The 20666-nt window shown below is 39.6% G+C and overlaps 1 long non-coding RNA gene across 1 annotated transcript in view; it reads right to left on the minus strand.

Annotated features, from left to right (window-relative positions):
• Window positions 1-806: 806 nt before the first annotated feature.
• The window catches only part of LOC134807580 (uncharacterized), a 28975-nt gene continuing 9115 nt past the window's right edge, over window positions 807-20666 (minus strand). The window contains exons 3-5 of the long non-coding RNA XR_010148344.1: window positions 3906-4126; window positions 2173-2264; window positions 807-1558 (exon numbers count right to left, since the gene is read on the minus strand). This is a non-coding gene — a long non-coding RNA (uncharacterized LOC134807580). The remainder of the gene's footprint in view (window positions 1559-2172; window positions 2265-3905; window positions 4127-20666) is intronic.

Here is a 20666-nt window from a genome sequence, read left to right on the forward strand (position 1 = left end):
TCATGAGACAAGAAAGTGGTGGAATTGTGATCTGAATGCAGAAAGGTCTTAAGGCAAAGCCCACATGCTCACATCCCATATTTGTTTGGGAAAATACATTTTTTCCTAGTTCTATACTTTAAGTTCATTCTTGGCTCAAGATTCATACTTTTAGGGACTGGTTTTTCAAAGCTTCCTTAAAACAAGTTAGGCTTAATGAATTTGTTCAGAAAATTCTTTGAGAGCTCCTTCTGAGTTCAGGCCTGCCTCAATTTTTCTTTCTCTGTTCGTCTCCCTAGACACATCGGGTCTCACAAGCTGAGTCTTCCCTGGGGCTCTTACTTTTCCAGGTTCTTGATCTGATTGGTAAGATATCCTGACAGTTTCTATGGGAATCCAGACACATCTCTCTTCTGGATCTATTTCCTCTTCCCCTACATAGTCCCTTCCTGTACCATGCAATCAAAACCCTTCTCTGCCAGGACAATAAGCCTCACCACACCACTCACATATCAGAGAGGGCTTCCACCTGGCCACACCCCACAAGAGTAATCTACAAAAACATCTTCATCTGATCCTGTTGAGTAAGCACCTTGGAACATCACATTGAAGCAGACAAATCACTTGGCTACCTAAAGTTCAACATCATTCCAAAGTGCCACTGAATCAAAATGACTTTAGTCCCTGAACAAACAAAATACGATCATCATGAAAAGATATGCACAACACATTCATAGGAGCACTATTAGTAATATGCCCAAGCAAGAGACTATGTAAATGTCCAGCAACTGTAAAATCGCTATACAATTGAATAGCATTAGAGCAAAGAGAATGCAAAAAAAGTATTGTATACAATATTGTAGATTTCACAAACATAATAAGTAAAACAAGCTAGACACAAAAGAATATTCACTGTATGATTCTATTCATAAAAACAAACTAAACAAAGGCATCACAAGGCAGGATACTGGTTGCTCCTGGAGCATGAGGGGACGAGGGCTCTGGGGTGCTGGTAATTTTCTATTAATCAAGGTGCTGATTGCAGAAGTGTGTCCATTTTGTAACAACTATTCCATCAAGCTATCCACTTAGCGATGTGTGCACTTTCCTCCATGCATAAGGTCCCTCAGCAAAGAGCTGACTGAGAGACTCTTGAGAGCATCTGGTCCATGCCCCTTGGTTGGCATAAGATCAACTGTTTCCCATGGACCTTAGATAGCTCATGGATACAGAGGAAATTCATTAAAGGACTGGAACTGGACATCAGATCTCTTAGCTCCCCACACAGGTACCAAAGCTGTGTGACAGGATGTTTCTCTAACTTCCTTGCTTTCTGTGACTCCAGACAAAGTTTAGAAGGATGAGGATCACACTCCTCTTATGAACACAATCCAGGAGGTTCCAATCTCTTATTTACATCCATGCCAGGAAGAGCATCTAAACACGTTTAAGGATATGGCAAATCAGAGAAAGTCAGACAGTTCACATTCACTGGCTAGGTGACCGTCAGCATGCTCCTTACCTCTCTCGTATCCTCATCCAGACCACGGAAGTGTTAACTGTTACCCTGCAAGGGTGCCTTGAAGATAAGGTAATAAGTAGTGTCAGGGCCATGCCTGGTACACGGCAAGCATTCAGAAACACTATTTGTAGAATGAACATGGAATCGAATTAATCAAATGCCTGTCACTTGGTAGAAGCTCAATAAATAGTAGTTATTATTATTGAGCAAGAGAAATAGGGAGAAAGTGGGTAAATATGCCTGTGAGAAACCAACACCTCATATTCTAAGCCTACTGGGTCATTAATGGGTCAACTAGCAATTCTCGCTGGTGTAGATAAGGTAGTGAAATGGTCTGTGAGGTGAAGAGTGATGAAGGACTTGAGAAGAGGGCTGTGCTTTTTATTTTATGTTCTACCAATTCTGTGTTTTCCTTCTCAGTGCCAAATGAAGATTTGCTCACTGCCTGCCACACCGCGTCTAAATCCTACAGCCACCTATGTTATTCATACTACTCTTAGAATTTACAGGTTTTAAAAGGGCGAGCAGATACAAACACTCCTAGACTTAATGAGTAGACTCACTAGAGTCAAGTAACTTTACTCCTGGAAAAAAATTCACATACACTGAGAGGTAATTTCAGGCTTTAGAGAGGTCTGAAATGAACCATGGCCAGAAGTTACTTCACTTACATTTTTAAAAAGCAGGTTTAATACTGATTTTGTTTTCAGTTCTTCAAATCTTGGATGTATTTAGCAAGCTAATCCACACAAGTTCTTTTATACTAAAAAGAAACAAATACAAAAACAAGTTAAAACTGATTTCAAATTATAGCACACCAGAAAAAATAAAAGCACCAAATGGCTAATTATTATATAAACAAAGAACATCAAACTAGATAACATGAGTGTAATTAAAAACAACAAAACATGTGTTAAGGACTTCCTTCCATCCATCCTTTCTCTCCTATCCTCCTTCTTCCATTCTTCCCCATCTAGCACTCCACCCTTCTCTGCCTTCCTTCCTCAGTTACTGGACAACCTCAAATATTCCCTGATGACTGATTTTTTCTGCTGAAACCAAGTAGCGCATGGTAGGTACTCTATGAATGTTTGCTGAGTAAATGAATGAACCGTGGTTTTGCAATATTTTGTTGTTAAGATTTAAAAAATAAGAAATGCCCACAATTTATTATTTTGCTATCCAACAGGAACAAGTTGTAGACAATATGTAGAAATACATATATTGTTTCTGAATTGAGTTTCTGATTCTCTTATCTCTTTTAAATAAGTCATGCTTACGGGAAAATCCCCATTAGTATATATGGGCACATACATCTTCACCATGATACAGTAATAAAATATATTTTGGTACTAAAAGAATATTTAAGAAGAGTAAAATTTCCTTTTGAGATGCTCTCGCTTCAAATACCTCAGAACTACCTGCAACCAAAGGAGAAAGCAAGGTGTCTCCCAGTTAAATACAAGAGATATTGCCACATGTGTTTTACAAATGCATACAGAGTCAGGGCCAGTCCTAGACAAAATTACGACGTACGGATGTGGCTGTTTCCTTCCATTTGTCCTTTTGAGGATTCATTAACCCCAGATGTTTAATCAAGTAAGGAAGCAAAAGGATCAACTCCAAGGTTACAACAACTTAATGGATATCCTTCATGAGGATATTTTTATTTAAAAAAAAAAAAGCTTCACAAAAGGCAGTTGCTTAACAGTGAAATAAAATGCATTACTGACTATGGAACTTCAGGAATGAATGGGGGTGTGGATTTTCATCATGGAATTTCTCAACACCCCATTAAATCACATCAGGTAAGTATCTGTCCATTCTGCTTTCTCCTACCACTGGCTTCATATATGGCCCATATATACACACCAATCCCAGCAAGTTTTAAGCAATTTATTATATACAAACAGGCAAGCTCAATTTTAAGACTAGGGTGTGCTCTGAAAGTAAACAGTCATGTTAATGAGCAGTTTTCAAAGTGAGCTCCTAGGACTCCCACCCTAAGATGCTTCAGAGAGCAGAGGCAGAAGTGAGTGGATGTGCAGCCATGGGCACAGCGATTTCACTTTCATCTGTTTCAGACTTAGACCCAAGATTATTTGGGGAAGTGGTTCCTCAAGCTGCTTATGAAAGAGCTGAAACAATCGATGTAACCAAGTAACAATTAGATTAAAAGCTAGTGCAGAAAATCCCAGTCAGTCCACAACACAGCTGATCTAACACCAAAATCCAACCACCACTTGTTATAGGGCCTTTATGGTAAAATACAAGTCCCAGCCTGCGTCCCAGGGCAGAGGTCAGCCCGGGTCTGAGCAGACAGGAGCTGGGCCTTCTCTTCTTCCCTACTCAGCCCCCTCATCTTCTGCCCTGGAACATCATGAACAGAAGGAAGGGCACTTACACTTCCATGAGGACTGAGTCAACAGTGAGAGGGCAAGATTACGGTGCAGGGGGCCTGTGGATGTTCACAAGATGGAGAAGCAGAGGTCTCCAGCAGAGAACAAGACATGGCGGGTTTCTGTAAGTCAGACACTTCCCAGGCCCTATCCCGATCCCTACAGCTTCTTTGCTGGGAATTCCACGTGCAAGGTTTACACAATTCACCTGGATCAGGGCTCTTGGCTAGGAATAAGAAAGGAGAAAATAGAACAGTTTAAAAGGAAGAAAAAAATACCTATGTTCTATGAAATCCAATTCAAAACAATATGTAAAATGAAAAAAAGGGGGAAGATTGGGGGAGCATTATGAGAAAATAAGCATTGCCTAAATGTGCTCCAGAGAAATTCACATTGACTAAGAAGCACTGAGTATATTCAATCCCTCCCTCAGCACAGAGCTCTAATTATTTGGCCCTGCCAGGACTGAATACAAAAAATATTTATAAACATGAACCATTATATTTTTTGAGTTTTCATCATACTAAAAAGTAAGTATAAGTAAAAGTAGCTGTACGTGATGGCCCACTAAGAACAAATGAAAGACTACCGTTGGAGTACAACCTTGGCAGGCTGAGGTGGGAGAATCACTTGAGTCTAGAGTTTGAGTCCAGCCCAGGCAACATAGCAAGAGCACACTTTGAAGGAAAAGATAGAAAGAAAAGAAAAGAAAAGAAAGAGGGAAGGAAGGATGGAAGGAAAAAGAAAGAAACATAAAGAATGAAAGAAAGAAAGAAAGAGGAGGGAAGGGAGGGAGAGAAGAAAAAGAAGAAGGAAGAAGTAGAAGGAGGAAGAACAAGAAGGAAGAAGAAGAGGAAGAAGAAGAAGAAAAAGAAGAAGCAGCAGAAGCAGCAGCACGAGGAGGAGGAGGAAGAAGGAAGCAGAAGAAAAAGAAGGAAGGAGAAGGAGAAGAGGAAGAAGAAAGAAGAATAAGAAGAGGAAGAAGAAGGAGGAGGAGGAAGGAAGAAGAAGAGGAGAAGGAAGAAGAAGAGGAAGAGGAAGAAGGAGGAGAAGGAGGAAGAGGAAGAAGAAGAGAAGGAGAAGAAAGAAGGGGGAAGAAGAAGGAGGAGGAGGAGGAAGAAGAAAGAAGGAGAAAGAAGAAGAGAGAAGGAGAAGAAAGAAGATGGAAGAGAAAGAAGAAAGAAGGAGAAAGAAGAAAGAAGGGGGAGAGGAGGAAGAGGAGGAGGAACACAGGAGGAAGAAGGAGAAGAAGAAGAAAAAAGAGGAGGAGGAAGAGAAGGGAAGAAGATTTACAAGTTTACATTTATTTTGGACTTCAATCTTTGTATCTTTGTCTTAAAAAGTTTCTGAGATGAGCAGTTTCATGCAAAAGGTTCATTGGAGGGTGATCTGGGAAGAGACACCTGTAAGGCAGAAAACAAGGGAGGATGAGGCAGATGGAGAAGTGGGAGGAGTGGTTGTAACTGAGGCCTAGCTGATCCTACAGGTTGCCCTGGAGCTAGAGTGGTTCTTTAGAGTTATCCCAAATTGGGGAAAGGAGCCAGGATAGACACACACACACACACACACACACACACACACATATATATATATATATATTTTTTGAGATGAGTCTCGCTCTGTTGCCCAGGCTGGAGTGCAGTGGTGCGATCTCGGCTCACTGCAAGCTCCGCCTCCCAGGTTCATTACATTCTCCTGCCTCAGCCTCCCGAGTAGCTGGGACTACAGGCGCCTGCCACCACACCTGGCTAATTTTTTTGTATTTTTAGTAGAGACAGGGTTTCACCGTGTTAGCAAGGATGGTGTCGATCTCCTGACCTCATGATCTGCCCACCTTAGCCTCCCAAAATGCTGGGATTACAGGCGTGAGCCACCACCCCAGCCGGGGCCAGGATTTTTTTATCCTTGCATGAGCCACACCTGGGAGGCATTGTAATCTTGGATCAAGGTGGTCCCCTGCAGCCAAGGGCAGTTTCAAATGAAGGATGAACCTATGAGCCAGCACTTCCAGCAGCTTGGGAATGAGTACATCATCCCTGAAGATGAGATCAAGATGGAGACCATAATACCTACCTTCTCCTTACAGACACATTTAAATTGGGACACATTCTCTTTTCATTCTTCTACTCATTGTATATCAGGGCAGTTTACAGAGCACCTTATTGCAGCCATCCCAGTCTCTTTACATATCTCCCCTACTTCCTTTTCTTTGGGACTATTCACATTTATACAGTCAGATATCATTTTATAATTTTTCCCTTTTTTCTGTTACATACGCTGTATTCATCTGTTCTCATGCTGCTAATAAAGGCATACCCGAGGCTGGGTAATTTATAAAGGAAAGAGGTTTAATGGACTCAGTTCCACATGGTTGAGGAGGCCTCATGATCATGGTGGAAGGCAAATGAGAAGCAAAGGCACGTCTTACATGGCAGCAGGCAAGAAAGAATGAGAGAGCCAAGAGAAAGGGGAAACCCCTTATAAAGCCATCAGATCTCGTGAGACTTATTCACTACCACAAGAACAGTGTGGGGGAAGCTGCCCCCATGATTCAATTATCTCCCACCAGGCCCTTCCCACAACATATGGGAATTATGCAAGCTACAATTCAAGATGAGATTTGGGTGGGACACAGCCAAACCATATCATATAGTGTTTTTCTGAATCTTTATAAATCTGCTTTTTTAAACCTATACATTCTGTTAGAATGCTATTATTTCATAGTAACTTTCTCCCATATAACCAATTTTTTCTTTCTTGTTGGTTAGAAAAAAATTTTTGAATATTATTTGCCATTTTGGTTTTCTCTACTTTCTAAGAATGTTTTAGTTAGAGTTATTGGTTGCAAACAACAGAAAATAAATCTGGCTCCGTTAAGGAGAAAAATAATTTGGGGAAGGGTTAAAGGTTGCACAATAAGCAAGAAAACTTACCAAACTTAGGCATGAAGCTAGACAGACAAAGCACAGCCAAGATCCTGCCCAAAGAGCCATTGGTGTAGGATGTTCTGCTGGCAATGACCCTGCGGGAGAAACAGCTGTGCTGCTGGTGTCTGCTGCCTCTGGATGCTAACTCTCATGCCTCTGAACTTACAATGTCTCTGTAGATAAAGTAACTGTACTCATGTTACAGTCCATGCTGTAGCTACCAGAATTAAGGAGAAAGGCTGGGCCAGGCAGGGTGGCTCGTGCCTGTAATCCCAGCACTTTGGGAGGCCAACGCAGGTGGACTGCATAAGATCAGGAGTTCAAGACCTGTCCGACCAACATGGTGAAACCCCATCTCTACTAAAAATACAAAAATTTGCCAGGCGTGGTGTCAGTTGCCTATAATCCCAGCTACTCAGGAGGCTGAGGCAGGAGAATGGCTTGAAGCCAGGAGGCGGAGGTTGCAGTGAGCCAAGATCATGCCACTGCACTCTAGAAGACAGAGCAAGACTCTGTCTAAAAAAAAAAAGGAGAAAGGCTATCATTCCCCTGCAGCTTCCATGTAGTAAACAGAGACTGGCATTCCTTATATTTCCCCTTGTGACTCTCCCAAAGAGGAAGGTGGTCATATAATGAGCTACCAAAATAATAAATGACCATTAACACAAGACTCAAAAAATGCAAGAATTTTAGCTGCGCACGGTGGCTCACGCCTGTAATCCCAGCACTTTGGGAGCCCAAGACTGGCAGATCACCTGAGGTTAGGAGTTTGAGACCAGCCTGGCCAACATGGCGAAACCCCGTCTCTATTAAAAATACAAAAATTAGCCGGGTGTGGTGGCAGGCACCTGTAGTCCCAGCTGAGGCTGAGTCCCAGCCTCAAGAGGCTGAGGCAGGAGGGTCTCTGGAACCCAGGAGGTGGAGGCTGCAGTGAGCTGCGATCATGCCACTGCACTCCAGCCTGGGAAAAGAGTAAGAATCTGTCTCCAAAAAAAAAAGAAAGAAAGAAAAAAATGTAAGAATTTGTCAATAGTATCCCTTTAAGATAATTAGTTTTCAGAATGTTGGTATATTTGGATTCTTACATGCCACTTTTACTTGCCCCTCTGAAATGTTTATAATTTATGTTAGGAGAGCATCTTTTTAAAAATAATTAATTAATTTGAAAAGTTTTTGTAGACAAGGTCTCGCTGCATTGCCCAGACTGGTCCTGAACAGGGTTCAAGTGATCCTCTCACCTCGGCCTCCCAAAGTGCTCCAATTACAGGTGTGAGCCACTCAGATAAGGAAGCATTTTTTATATAATCTGCTGTTCTATGTCCTTATTATACTCCAACAACAATAGCATTTTTGTTTGTTTCTGTTTTTATTCTAGTCTGAGGTCTTATCAGATGTTACAAATGTGTTCTGTGGGGGAAAATAATACGTCTTCAATCATATAAAATGAGAAGTGCCATCAACTATAACTCTCTTTTGAACACAGTAGCATATGAAAGGTTTTGAGAAATCCGGAAGTAAAGAGGTAGATGTAGGCTGGGCACACTGGCTCATACCCATAATCCTGGCACTTTGGGAGGCCGAGGCAGGAGGATCTCTTGAGGCCAGGAGTTCAGCAAAAATGGGACTGTGGCTCCCAGAATCCTGTGCGATCACTGGAATTCCTAGCTTCCTGCAAAACAGCAGTGGCAGTGTGGTGTTAGAAGTCTCAGCAGCACAGCACTCATGGGATCTGGGCAATGTTCTTTTCCCTTTTGCTCCTCCAGCCTTGGGAGTTGGCAGCTTCCAGTACTTACTGATATCTGGGTAGCATCCATTCACCTTTTTGTCTCTTCAGCTCCACTAACACTTTTGCAAACTACCCGCTGTGTTAATGGCTCAGTGTTAGAAATACCTAGAGTGGTTTCTGTTGTTCTGATAGATCACTTAAATATACAAACATGGTATTTTCCCCCAAGAAAACATATTAACATCTTGTATGACTACAGTATTTTGTACACCATATTTTGGGAAATACCTAGAGTTATTTATATTGTTCTGACTAGACACTGAAATATACAAACATGGTACTTTCTCCCCAGAAAACCTATTGACTTTTATGATGATGATATTCTGTATGACATAATTTATTTAGGAAATGCAAATAGCCCAAATCTCCTTCACTTTTGTTTTCTAGTTGTTTTTTCTGCAAATAGGCACTTTGACTACTATACTACTATTATTATTCACATTATATTACCTTTTTTTTTTTTTTGAGACAAGAGTCTCACTCTGTTGCCCAGGCTGGAGTACCGCGATCATGGCTCACTGCAGCCTCAACCTCCTGGGCTCAAGCAGTCCTCCCACATCAGCCTCCTGAGTAGCTGGGAGGATCACTTGAGACCAGGAGTTCAGGACCAGCCTGGGCAATGCAGCAAGACCTTTTTAATTAATTAATTAATTAATTAATTACTTTCTAAAAGATGCTTCCCTAATATAAAAATACAAATACCATTGTATTTTAGTAGAGACAGGGTTTTGTCATGTTGCCCAGGCTGGTTTCAAACTTCTGATCTCAAACAATCTGCCTGCCTTGGCCTCCAAAAGTGCTGGGATTACAGGTGTGAGCCACCACACCCAGCATATTACATATTTTTAACCAAAGTTTCACTTAAATTCTATATTCCATATACATGTTCCACCCAAGAATTCTTATTGATACCTATAAAATCAAATATCAAGCTTATTTTATTCACCACCATTCTGTCTACTGATATATGGATATAACTCTCAACCAACCCATTTATTTATTCTTGAGATAACTTATATGCAGTAAGGTGCATAAATCTTACATATACAGCTTAATGAATTTTTACATAAGCATCAACTAAAGATACAGACATTTCCAGCATTCCACAAAGCTTCCTCCTGCCATTCCATCAATACTTCATTAAAAATGATGACTATCTGAATTTTACCACAGATTAGTTCTACTTGTTTTTGAACTACATACAAATGAAATCATACAATATATTATTTTTATGTCTATCTTCTTTCAATATTTTGTATGTGAGTTCATCTATGTTGTTGAATGTGGTTTGTTCATTTTTTTTCTGTATCATTATTATATCACTATCATTCATTCACAATTTATTTATTCATTTGACTCACGATGAACATTTGAATTTTTATCAGGTTAGGGCCATTACTGTAATTGCTATGAACACATTCATCCATGTCTTTTGGTGGATATAAGCACTCACTTCTGTAGTGTTCATACTCGAGTGGAATTGCTGGTTCAACGAGTATGTGTATGTTTGGCTTTGTAGATACTGCCAAAAATTTTTCCAAAGTGGTGTACAAATTTGCATTCCCATGAGCAATGTATGAGAGTTCCATTTGCTCTGTATCCTCACCAAAACTTGGTGTTGACATTCTGGTGGAGGTATAGTGGTATTTCATTATGGCTTATATTTGGCTTCTTGATACCTAAGCATGATGAACAAACACCTTTTACATTTAGTGGCCGTATGGATATTCTCTTTCTTTGAGGTACACACTTCTACTCATTTAAGAATATTGAGTTGTCTGTCTTTTTATCATTAATTTGCAGGAGTTTCTTACAGGAGGAGGCTTTGAAAAGTTCATGGAAAATGTGTATTATGAAAAAAAACTATGCATGGATTTATTTGTTTTTGCACCAAAATAAACTCATACCAAACTTAATATAACATGTCTGAACAGGATATAGTTTAAAGTCCTAAGAAGGATAAGACATCAATTTGAAAAGAGCCCTTATCAGAGCAACATGAATTCAGCTAAAATTGAAGAAATAACAAGACATCAAATTTATGGTGAAGCTTAAGTGGAAGAACAGTGAAACTATTGATGTTTTACAAAAAGTTTATGGGTACAATGCTTCAAAGACATTAGCAGCCTACAAATGGATAACTCATTTTAGGAGGGATGAGGTGATATTGAAGATGAAGCCTGTGACAACACACCATTCACATCAATTTGCAAGAAAAAATGTAATTTTCTTCACGCCCTAATTGAAGAGGACTGACAATTAACAGCAGAAACAATAGCCAACACTACAGATATCTCAATTGGTTCAGCTAACACAATTCTGACTAAAAAATTAAAGTTGAACAAACTTTCCACTGGATGGGTGCCAGAACCATTGTGCCCAGATCAGCTGCAGACAAGAGCAGAGCTTTCAATGGAAATTTTAAACAAGTAGGATCAAGATCCTAAAACATTTAATTGAAGAATTGTAATAGGAGATGAAACATGGTTTACCAGTACAATCCTGAAGACAAAGCACAATCAAAGCAATAGCTACCAAGAGGTGAAAGTGGTCCAGTCAAAGCAAAAGTGGACTGGTCAAGAGTAAAGGAGGGCTGAGCACAGTGGCTCATATCTGTAATCCTAGCACTTTGGGAGACCAAGGCAGGAGGATCACTTCTCAGGAATTCCAGACAAGCCTGACAACATAGTAAGACCTTGTCTCTATAAAAAAACTTAAAAATTAGCCAGCCATGGTGGTATGTGGCTATAGTCCCAGCTACTTGGGTGGCTGAGGTGAGAGGATCGCTTGAGCCCAGGAGGTTGAGGCTGCAGTGAGCCGTGATCGTGCCACTGCACTCCAGCCTGGGTGACAGAGCAAAACCCTGTCTCAGAAACAAAAAACAAAAAAACAAAAAAAAAAACGAGCAAAGGTGATGGCAACATTTTTGGGGGATGCTCAATGCACTTTGCTTATTGACTTTCTGAAGGACCAAAGAATGACAATATTGCCAGGCATGGTGGCTCAATGCCTGTAATCCCAGCTACTTGAGAGGCTGAGGCAGGATAATCGCTTCAATCTGAGAGGTGGACGTTGCAGTGAGATGAGATCACGCCACTGCACATTAGCCGGGGCGACAGAGTGAGACTTTGTCTCAAAAAAAAAATGACAATATTATGACAATGCTTATTATCAGGGTTTTGAGAAAGTTAGCCAGTTAGCAGAAAAATGCCTGGAAAGCTTCACCAGAGAGTTCTTCTCCACCGCGACAATGCTCCTGCTCATTCCTCTTATCAGTCAAGGGACATTTGTGAGCATTTTGATGAGAACTCATTATACGTCTACCTTATAATCCTGATTTAGCTCCTTCTTACTTCTTTTTGCCTCAAAAAAATCTTTAAAGGGCACCAATTTTTCTTCAGTTGATAATGTAAAAAAGACTGCATTGACATGATTAAATTCCCAGGATCCTCAGTTCTTTAGGGGTGGACTAAATGGCTGGTATCACTGCTTACAAAAGTGTCTTGAGCCTGATGAAGTATGTTGAGAAACGAAGTTTATGTTTTATCTTTTAATTCCATTTTTCATGAAGTTTTGGAGTCCTCTTGCATAGTCTATGTATGAGTTTTTTATTGGATATATGTATTAAAGATATTTTCTCTCAAGGCCAGGCACAGTGGCTCACACCTGTAATCCCAGCAGTTTGGGAAGCCGAGGTGGGCAGACCACTTGAGGCCAGGAGTTCGAGACCAGCCTGGCCAACATGGCAAAACTGCATCTCAAATGAAAATACAAAAATTAGTGGGTGTGGTGGTGCAACTGCAATCCCAGCTATTCAGGAGGCTGAGGCACAAGAATTGCTTGAACCCAGGAGGCAGAGGTTGCAGTGAGCTGAGACTGCCACTGCACTCCAGCCTGGGCAATAGAGCAAGACTCTATCTCAAAAATATATATCTATGTCTATAACTATCTTCACTCAGTCCATTGCTTTTCCACTCAATTAATTCTGTCTTTTGATAAATAGAAGTTCTTTATTTTTTCTTTGAGACAGGGTCTCACTCTGTCACCCAGGCTGAAGTGCAGTGGCCCAATCATGGCTCACTGTAGCCTCGACCTCCTGGGCTCAAGCTAATCTCCCACCTCAGCCTCCTGAATAGCTGGGACTACAGGCATGTGCCACCACACCTGGCTAATTTTTTTAAAATGTTTTGTACAGATGGAGTCTTGCCATGTTGCCCAGGCTGGGTCTTGACCTCCTGGGCTCAAGCTATCTGCCCACCTTGGCCTCCTAAAGTGTTGGGATTTCAGGTTTGAGCCAACACACCCAGCCTGAAGTTCTTAATTTTACTGAAGTATAATTTATCAGTCTTTTCTATTACAGATAGTACATTTCTGTCCTGCTTATGATATTTTTCTGTACACTAAGGTCATGAAGATATTTTCTTATATTTTCTTCCAGAGCTTTATTTGAACTGGTCTAAACCTACATCTAGGTATTTGGCCATCTTGAATTAATTTTTTATGGTATGCAGTAGGAATGAGGGTTAATTTTTTTCCATATTGAAACCCAGTGGACCTGGCACCATTTATTGAAAAGACCGTCCTTTCCCCTGCTGAATCGTAGTGGTGTCTTTCTTATAAATCATGTGACTCTTTTCATGCAGATCTGTCCCAGGATCAGCATTCTGTTCCACTAATCTGTGTGTCTATTCTTGAACCAATATTATACAGTCTTAGTTATTATAGTTTCAAAGTCAATCTTGTTATTTCTTGGCCCTTTGCATTTCAATGTATATATTTTCAAGGAGACTCTTCAGTCTAGTTAAATGTAATTATCAAAAATTCTTGGGTTTAAGTGTACCATCTTTCTACTCGTTTGTCCCATCTGTTTTTTATTCCTTTATTTCACCCTTCGTGCCTTGTTTTGTATCAAACTATTGTTATTTCATTTTTCTCCTCTATCAGCTATTAGAACTACAGGTATGTGCCACAGTGCCTGGCTTCATTTTTTTTTCTTTTTTTGAGACAGAATCTTGCTCTGACACTTAGGCTGGAATGCAGCGGCACGATCTTGGCTCACTGCAACCTCTGCCTGCCAGGTTCAAGCAATTCTCATGCCTCAGCCTCCCAAGCAGCTGGGATTATAGGCAAGTGCCACCATGCCCTGCTAATTTTTGTATTTTTAGTAGAGATGGGGTTTCACCATGTTGGCCAGGCTGGTCTTGAACTCCTGGCATCTGCCCACCTTGGCCTCCCAAAAGGCTAGGATTACAAGTGTGAGCCATGGCGCCTGGCCTGTGCCTGGCTTTCTATTAGCTTTTTCAACAACTTTATTGAAATATAATTCGTATATCATGTAATTCACCCATTTACAGTATACAATTCAATGGCTTTTAGTCTATTCAAAAAGTTGTGCATCCATCACCTCAATTGCTTTCACATTTTCATTGCCACAAAAAGAAATCCTGCAGCCCTTAGCTATCATATTCAATTCCCCCATACCCCCAGTCCTAGGTAACCACTAAACTAATTTTCTAACTCTATAGGGTTGCCTATTCTGGACATTTTATATAAACATTTAGAAAAATGTACACAATGGGTATTCGTGTGGTATTATCTGAGTGTGTGTGTATATATAAGAGAGTAAGAAGGAAAAAAGAGAAACTTCTGAATAACACATGGAGTGAGGAAAGAATGGGAAGGGAGAAAAAGTGGGCATAAATTTCTATATTTTCATGGGTGTGGACAATTGTGCACTTAAAGATCAGATTTATGTTTATAAGAAAAAAACAACTCCATTAAAAAGTGGGTAAAGGAAATGGGCAGACACTTTTCAAAAGAAGACATATGTGCAGCCAATAAGCATATAAAAAAAAGCTCAACGTCACTAATCAATAGAAAAATGCAAATCAAACCCACAAGGAGATACCATCTCACACCAGTCTGAATGGCTTTTACTAAAAAGTCAAAAAAACAACAGGTGCTGGTGAGGTTGCAGAGAAAAAGGAGCACTTACTCACTGTTGGTAGGAGTGTAAATTAGTTCAACCATTGTGGAAAGCAGTGTGGCGATTCCTCAAAAAACCTAAAACCAAACTACCATTTGACCCAGCAATCCCATTGATGGGTATATACCCAGAGGACAAATTGTCCTATCATAAAGACATATGCATGCGTACATTCAAGGCAGCACTATTAATAACAGCAAAGACATGAAATCAACCAAAATGCCCATGGATGGTAGACTGGACAAAGAAAATGTGGTACATATACACCATGGAATACTATGCAACCATTAAAAAGAACAAGATCATGCCCTTTGTAGGAATGTGAATGGAGCTGAAGGTCATTATCCTTAGCAAACTAACACAGGAACAAAATGTCAAATACCACGTTCTCACTTATACGTGGGAACTAAATGATGTGAACACATGGACACAGAGAGGGCAACAATAGATACTAGGGCCTGCAGGAGGGTGAAGGGTGGAGGGTGGGAGGAGGGAGAGGATCAGAAAAAATAACTAATGGGTACAAGGCTTAATACCTGGGTGACAAAATAATCTGTACAACAAACTCCCATGACACAAGTTTACCCATGTAACAAACCTGTACATATACCCCATACTTAAAAGTTAAAAAAAAGAAATCAGATTTATAAATTAGGATACTGAATTCCAGGTTCTTGGTAAAGTGTCTTAAAAGAAACTAATGTTGCACAGATGTACCGACAATCCTAAGCATAAAAATTTTGGTTCTCAAATATCCACTGAAGAAAGACTAGTACATATTTTGGCACTGTAATAAGAATCAACAAGCTGAAACCAGTTTTTTCCTTCAAAATACTTCAAAGGAAATGTACACCTCAGCCACTCCTATCCTTTTTCCTAGCAGGTAAATAAAGATGACTGATGCATTTGGTGATTAAAAGCCTGTATTGTTTTTAAATGGACAAAAAAGGCCTTGTAAAGATTTTTAGTTTCATTATTTATAATTAGTTTTTCTTCTTATTTCAAGGAAGTGCCAAGCTTGTTCCTTAGAGTCTTTGCACTTGCTGTTCCCACTGAATGAGTCCTGGTTCTTTGCTCAGTGGTTTCCTCTAATGATCAAAGTATTGAGGGCTAGGTGCAGTGGCTCATGCCTGTAATCCCAGCACTTTGGGAGGCTGAGGTGGGCTGATCACTTGCGGTCAGGAGTTCGAGACCAGGCTGGTCAACATGGTGAAACCCTGTCTCTACAAAAAAATACAAAAATTACCTGGGCATGGTGGCACACGCCTGTAATCCCAGCTGAGGCATGAGAATCGCTTGAACCCAGGAGGCAGAGGTTGCAGAGAGCCAAGATCGTGCCACTGCACTCCAGCCTGGGCAACAGTGTGAGACTCCGTCTCAAAAAAAAGAAGTACTGAGCTCATATGCCACCTCCAAAGACAAGCCTTTCCATTTAAGTCTTCCCCACTTCTCACCATCTCTTCCCATCTCCTGTATCCAATCATCCTGTTTTATTGTCTTCTTAGCTGTTACTTACACTATCTGAAATTGTCTTTTTTATGTATTTATTGATGGAATAAATGTTCTTCTCCTCTCTCTATAATGTCATTTCTATAAGAGCAAGAACCTTGTCTGATGTATCCATTGCTGTATCGCAGCAGTGCCTGCATACAATAGGGGCTGCAATAAATATCTGCTGGATAGATTAATATATAAAAGAACTTTTCTAGTGTCCTCAATTTTTCAGGCCACTGTGCTGAACTCTCTACAATATTTTCTCTGCCCTATTATCATATTAAGGCAACAAAACAAAATATAGTCAACAGAAAATTAAATAAACTCAACAATTAAATAATGCAGGCTTTGTTCAAGAAGAGTCAAAGTTCAATATCACACACTTTTTAATTAATTAATTTTTTTTTTGAGACAGAGTCTCGTTCTGTTGCCCAGACTGCAGTGCAGTGGTGGGATCTTGGCTCACTGCAACCTCCGCTTCCCGGGTTCAAGCAATTCTCCTGCCTCAGCCTCCTGAGTAGCTGGGACTACAGGCATGCACCACCACTACTGGCTAATTTTTGTATTTTTAGTGGAGACAGGGTTTTGCCATGTTGGCCAGGCTGGTCTGAAACTCCTGACCTCAGGTGATCCACCCACCTCGGCTTCCCAAAGTGCTGGGATTACAGGCATGAGCCATTGCGCCCAGCCTCATACACTTATTTATTAATTCTATAAATCTTCCTAATTTGGCGAAGTCTAAGACCATGTAAGAGACTGAGCTTGTATGATGTTTCTGATTTCTACACTTACAAGACATAAATGAAATTTGTAGATTTAGAATGACATATTGGGAAGTGCCTTGTTTGGAATCACAGGAACTGCCACACACAGGCTCTAGGTCAATGGACAATTAACTTCTGAGCCTCAGTTTATTCTCAGAAATAAACTCAATTTACCCTTAGGGATACTGTCTCAGTCTGATTTGTGCTGCTATAACAGAATACTACAGACTGGGTAATTTTAAGGGAATAGAAATTTATGTCCTCATAGTTCTGCAGGTGGGGAAATTCAAGATCAAGGTACCAGCATCTGATGAAGGTCTTCTTGTTATGACATCCCATAGCAGAAGGTGGAAAAGCAAGAGACCTTGAGAGACAGAGAGAAACAAATGGGGTGCCAAACTCGTCCTTTTATGAGGAAGCCTGTCCTGCAATAACGAACCCACTCCCACAATAATGTCGTTAATACATTTATGAGAGCTCTCATGGCCTAATCACCTCTTAAAGGTTCCACCTCTTAGTACTGTTACAATGGCAATTAAATTTCAACATGACTTTTGGAGTGGACATTCAAACCATAGCAGATACCTACCCCACAATAACTACAGGGATGTTGTGAGGCTTAAGAAATAAAGCAAACTGGTCTGGCATGGTGACTCACACCTGTAATCTCCGCACTTTGGGAGGCCAAGGCAGGCAGATCACTTGAGCTCAGGAGTTCAAGAGCAGCCTGGGCAACATGGTAAAACAGTGTGTCTACAAAAAATATTAAAAATTAGCAGGCCAGGTGTGGTGGCTCACGCCTATTATCCCAGCACTTTGGGAGGCCAAGGTGGGCAGATCACGAGATCAAGAGATTGAGACCATCCTGGACAACATGGTGAAACCCCATCTCTACTAAAAATACAAAAATTAGCTGAACATGGTGGTGCATGCCTGTAGTCCCAGCTACTTGGGAGGCTGAGGCAGGAGAATTGCTTGAACCCAGGAGGTGGAGGTTGCAGTGAGCCGAGATCATGCCACTGCACTCCAGCCTGGTGACAGAGTGAGACTCCGTCTCAAAAAAAAAAAAACAAAAAAATTAGCTGGGCATGGTGGTGTACCTGTGGTCCCTGCTACTTGGGAGGCTGAGGCAGGAGAATCACCTGAGTGCCACTGCACTCCAGCCTAGGCAATGGGAGTGAAACTCTGTCTAAATAAAGAAATAATAAAGCAAACCAATTACAAATAACATTTACTGGTCATTTAGTACCAGACTAAATCCTTTATATTTATTATTAATATAAGCCACATAGGATCATGTGGTTTATATTCATAATAAATGTAAAGGATTTAGTAAGTATTTAGCAGTATGTTATTGTTATTTTGTATATATGGTAACTGAGACACAGAGTGATGATGGGACTTAACCACGGTCACATGATGTATAAGTGGTGGTATAGCCAAGGTTCAAACCCAGAGCCTGTGCTCTCACCCATTGTTCTTTACGTTTTCCATATAGTAAAGAGTTTTTCAAGGATGATTTGTCAAGAATGCTTTGACCAAGAAGTTCTTGCAGCAATAATCAGGAGTTTGCTTAGTAAGATTCTGCCTTTCCTAAACTCAACTCATGGCTACTAAACCTAAAGCCAATGCTACTGGTATTCTCGATAGCTTCATCTGATTCCCAGCAAAGTCATGAGACTAAAATGCAATGCTGAGTCATCCTATATGTCCCAGGTTCTGCATAGTGTGCTCTACTTGGCAACAATTCCCTTGCTTTGCTTTAGCCAAACTGAAAAAAGAAAAAAAAAAGCTGACATTGCACTTAAATCTCAAGTCTGAAAAAGGCTTTCTGAATTCCTATGGATCAACTGTTATTAGAATAAGTACAAATCAAGGGAATTAAGTTTAATCCATCTAATAAATAAAGAGAGCCTTAGCCAGGGTTAGGGGGAAATCTGTTCCAGCAGTGTTCTAAGGAAGAATAGGTATTTACTGTACTCTTTGATTACTTGCTGACGCATTTAGAATAAGCCAGTGTCTGAGAGAGCATTCTATGTGAGGATGCAACTTAACCGTCTTCTAAAATTACAATACATATTTAATCTCTTATTGGATTTTTTTTTCTTTGGAAGGGACTTGTTCTCAATAATTTCTTCATTGTGCTGAGAACAATAATTTTAAGATTATGGATATAACCATGGTATCTAGGAGTTTTCTTACATTTTTGGCTCTGGCAGAAGAAAATTGTAATTTAAGAAAAATTCTCCAACTGTTGCCAATTTGGGGTCTGAAAAATATAAATATAATTAATGTAAAAAGTCTGGATAACTCTAACAAAAAATGCACCTCTTTTACTCTCAGAAGAGTTATGTGATTTATGAGGGTCACCTATATTGCAAGAATTCTGTTTTTTTTGTTTAAGTAGAGACGGAGGTTTCACCATGTTGGCCAGGGTGGTCTTGAACTCCTGGCCTCAAGTAATCTGCCTGCCTCAGCCTCCCAAAGTGCTGGGATTATAGGCAGGAGCCACCATGCCCTCCCAAGAAATGTTTTTAAATATGCTTTGTTTTTATAAAATTTGGGTTGGTATTGATGGGTTTCATTAAGCAATATTTCAAAAATAACAATTGTTAATATTATCACTGGTCTCACCATAAATATATCAGAAAAGTCTCTAAATATTGGGAAGCTGTCAAGCTCATAGGGAGGATACAAGTTTTCCAAAATTCCAATTTTCACTTGAAAACTCAATTTTTTTTCACTAGCAAACAATACTGTTCAGTTGTGTTCCCAGAAGTGACAGGAATACTTGCTTCATTTTATGAGATAAAATGATATGATGGTCTGGTTATAAGTTTAGTTTACTTCTATATTTGGTGTTAATGGCTCTCAAAGCTAAAAAAGATCCTGCAGAGAAGTATGGATTCAAATGGAAGAGTTAGCTTCACTTACTAAATCAGAGTATTAATTTTTCACTCCATTCACCAATTAAAAAGATATGTTAATTACCCTGATCTAATCACTACAGTATATGTATTGAAACATCACTATGTACCCCATGAATATGTACAATTATTATTTGTCCAGTTATAAAAACAAAACAAAAAAGAGGAGCAAAAAAGGGGGATTTTTGTTTAAGTAATAAATTTATATTTTCTTCGATGTCAATAAATTACTCTTGGAAGCAATAAAAGGTTTTGCATTTTCATATTTTAAACAAATAGGTTTAAAACTAACTTTTTGAAAATATTTAAAAATAGAGCAGATAAATTTGTTTTAGCAACATTTTAAATCTTCAGATAGGAGAGTTTTATAGATGGACATACATCATTTTTGACAATAAACTCTTGTAACGATGGAAATATTTCCAAATATCTGTTGTCAAAATGCCTTTTATCTTGGAGTTTTTTTCAAAATGTGGATATATATTTTCTCACTCATTGTAAAGTGCTCCCTTTTCTTGAAGGTGAAACATTAAACATGTTTTGGTATACATTTGTTTTATTTTGTTTCTCATTTTTATTTCCACACAACCACTATGAAACAGTTTTACAGTGTTATAAAAAAAGTTAAATACTATATACACCTATTATATGGTCCAGCCATTCTACTCCTTAGATATTTACCTAAGAGAAATTAAAGCTTAAGTCCATACAAATACTTGTATGTAAATGTTCATAGCCACTTTTTTGTGTTGGGCAAAAATTAGAAACAACCCAAATGTCTGTCAACAGGTAAACTGATAATGGTTTAGCCATACAGTGAAATATGTCACAGTAACAAAGATGTAACTAACAAAAAGGTATGACCTATTGATACATATAAAG

This window comes from Pan troglodytes, chromosome 10 (genome assembly GCF_028858775.2).
Source record: "Pan troglodytes isolate AG18354 chromosome 10, NHGRI_mPanTro3-v2.0_pri, whole genome shotgun sequence".
Taxonomy (NCBI): domain Eukaryota; kingdom Metazoa; phylum Chordata; class Mammalia; order Primates; family Hominidae; genus Pan; species Pan troglodytes.